At 60.9% G+C, this 2,844-nt stretch overlaps 1 pseudogene; it reads left to right on the top strand.

The window, feature by feature from the left end:
• Positions 1-2,239: 2,239 nt before the first annotated feature.
• LOC112548930 overlaps positions 2,240-2,844 on the top strand; it is a 1,779-nt pseudogene continuing 1,174 nt past the window's right edge.

Here is a 2,844-nt window from a genome sequence, read left to right as displayed (position 1 = left end):
CACTCTTTCTTCCTAGATCTGTGGCCTGTAACTGGGAGCACAGAGGAACAGACTGCTTGCACTCCCAACCCTTTGAGCCCAGACCCGAGAGCCCTGCAGTCACTCATGACATGGTCTAGATTACTCCCGGGTATGTCTTTTATGCACACATTGATGAGGAGTATGGGGGAGTGGTCACAGGGCTGGATGAGCCTAGGGATCCTCTCTGCAATATCCCAGATGCAGTCCTCAAGGAGGAAGAAGACCTCTTGGGCTAGCCGGTCCAGATGGCAGATGGGTCCCTCAGTGCCCAACAGGAAGGAATCCCCCACCCTCATCTCCTCTTACAGGAGGTCACTGACTACTCACCTCCTCCTTTGGTGTCTCCGTTGGAGCCTCCTCATGCATGATGAGGGGAGCATACCTGTTGTGCAGTGCCACGGGAGGAGCAGCCCTAGACCTGCATGCCCTGGAGCCTGAGATGAACGTCCTCTCTGTAGCTCCGGGTGGGTTAGTGCCCAGTCTTCTTGACGGCCACCTTCTCCTCCATCTTCTTCTCTTCTTCTGCCTTCTTCTAGAGAAGGGCCTGGCAGTATCCATCGATGTAGTCTTCATGGGCCCTGATGGTGTGTGGCTGATGTACCTCCTCCTCGAGCTCCTGCACCTGGCCTTCCAGAGACTCCACTAGGGAGCACACCCCACAAGTGGGGGTGCCCCCATGCCCAGCTGCCAGTGGCCATGCTAGGGAGCCCTCACAGCCCAGAGTTGGGGGCTTAGTTTGGGTGGAGACCTTGGCAGCACTGGGAATCCTGCAGGCACAAGGAGCCTTGGCCATGGCTAGGAGTGAGTCTATGAACTGGCCTGGTCCCAGCAGCTACACTTTGTGCTTCAGAGCTCAGGCTCCTTGCTTAGCCCAGCCCTCTGGGTGCCTTGCGCGTTCCTGTGCGAACTCCCATGCTAACTGCCATGCCCAGGCAGAGCCACGCTTGTTTGCACACCCTGTTTGCATAGCTCCAGTCATGGGAGTCCTTGGGGGCCTCGACTAAGTAGGGATGTGGGGTTGGGGAGGTGTTCCCCTCCCTGTTCCTGGTCAGCCAGCATGTCCCACCCCACACAGCCCCTGCACGCTCACACACACTAATGCATACATGCGCCCACTCATGTTCACGTGTACACCCACGCCCTCTGAGAGCCCCTGCACTCACCCACCCTCTCCTTGCCCCAGTTCCCTTTCTTCCTGCTCTGCACTGGGGGTTGGGGGCGGGGGGCGGTCTGTGGTGTCCGGCTGGCATCCAGGGCTTCAGTTCCCGGGAGCATGATGGGTGCTTACCTGTGCATCTCCACTGAGGAGCAGGCCCAGAGGAGGAGGCTGAACTCAATTGATCCACAGGCCAGTAGACCTGTTTTTTAATGAACTTCACCTATTTTTTTATCACTGAATGAAGAAAAAGCATTTTATTGAGTCCATTAGCAGTTCTTCTATTAAAAAGGGGGAAAATGCTTTAAATGCTTTTGGACTAGGACCAAAGTTTCAAAGTTATCCGTCGGCTCTCTACTCAGGGGAGATGGGACATGGGGCCCTGCCTTTCACCAGTTCCAGTCTGGTCCCAGTGACCAAACCCCTCCAGCCCTGCACCCCTCTTTAGTCCCTTTGTGCACAGAGAGGTTGGGATTCCTCAGCGCGCAACCTTCCTGCCCACCCTCAGCTCCTAGTTGCCACCTCGGTCTGTGGGGCTGGGTGGTCACAAGAGGCTGGGCAGAGGGGCAGGGAGAGCAGATGGGTGCACAGTCTTGAAGGTTGCCTGGGATTCGGGTGTACAGGTCCTGACTTTGCCCCAGATGCCCCATGTACTGCCCCGCACAGCACTGTATGGCTCTGGGGCTCCCACCTGTGACATGGGGAGAGCAGCCCTGCCCAGGTGTGCTGGATGTGAGGGGGAAATGCAGAGAGGAGGGGAGAAGTCAGGGTTTGGGAACCGTCTGGGAGATGAGCTGCGGGAGCCCTGGGGTGGTTGAGCCCTGGAGACAGGGCTTCCCCCTGGGGTGGGTCCCTGGGAGCAAAACTGACTCCTGTGTGGATGTGGACCCTGGGCTCCCCCCTCCCCCCAGCACCACCCAGCTGCCATGGGGCCAGTGCAGGTGCTGGGGCCAAGCACCGACTCTGCTGCAGCCGGGACAAGTGTGGAGCGGAGCCCTGCTGAGCCCGGCTTTACCTGGCGACAGATGACACCGCGCAGCCCCGATGCTGATTGGTCTGCGGGGCTGGTGCTGTCCTCTCCCCGGGGCTGGGCAGCGTCCTGGGGAGCTGGTGCTCGGAGCCGGGCAGAGCAGGTCTCATTTAGGGACATCGAGGGGTGTCAGCTCCGTGTCCTGCGCAGCGATGGGGACCGGGGGGATGCCGGGGGCCGGGAGGCGCTGGGCCGGGGCTGTGCTGGTGGCACTGGCGGTGCTGGGAGCCCACGTGGCTCGTTGCACGGAGCTCACTGGGGGGCGGGAGGGGGGGGGCGGCGTGGGGGGTCGGGCAGGAGGATGGAGACGGCCGGGCGGGGGGGCGCCCCGCGTGGTCCCAGAGCAGTGAGTGCCCGGGCACTCTGCCCCCCGGGGGTCTGCTGTGGGGGAGACCCTGACCCGCCTCCTCTGTCCCTCCCCCCACAGAGCATTTCATCTACCAGCACAAGGCGGACTGTCTCTGCACCAACGGCACCCAGCGCGTGAGGTATGTGAACAGGTACGTCTGGAACCAGCAGGACTTCGTTCACTTCGACAGTGACCTGGGCGTGTGGGTGGCCGACACGGAGTTGGGGGAGGCTACCGCCAAGTGCTGGAACAGCCAGAAGGAGCTGATGGAGTACAGGCGGGGGGGAA

Source organism: Alligator sinensis, unplaced genomic scaffold (genome assembly GCF_000455745.1).
Source record: "Alligator sinensis unplaced genomic scaffold, ASM45574v1 scaffold1722_1, whole genome shotgun sequence".
In the NCBI taxonomy this organism is placed as follows: domain Eukaryota; kingdom Metazoa; phylum Chordata; order Crocodylia; family Alligatoridae; genus Alligator; species Alligator sinensis.
Note: the sequence above shows the minus strand (reverse complement) of the source record. Positions and strands in the feature narration are given on the sequence as shown.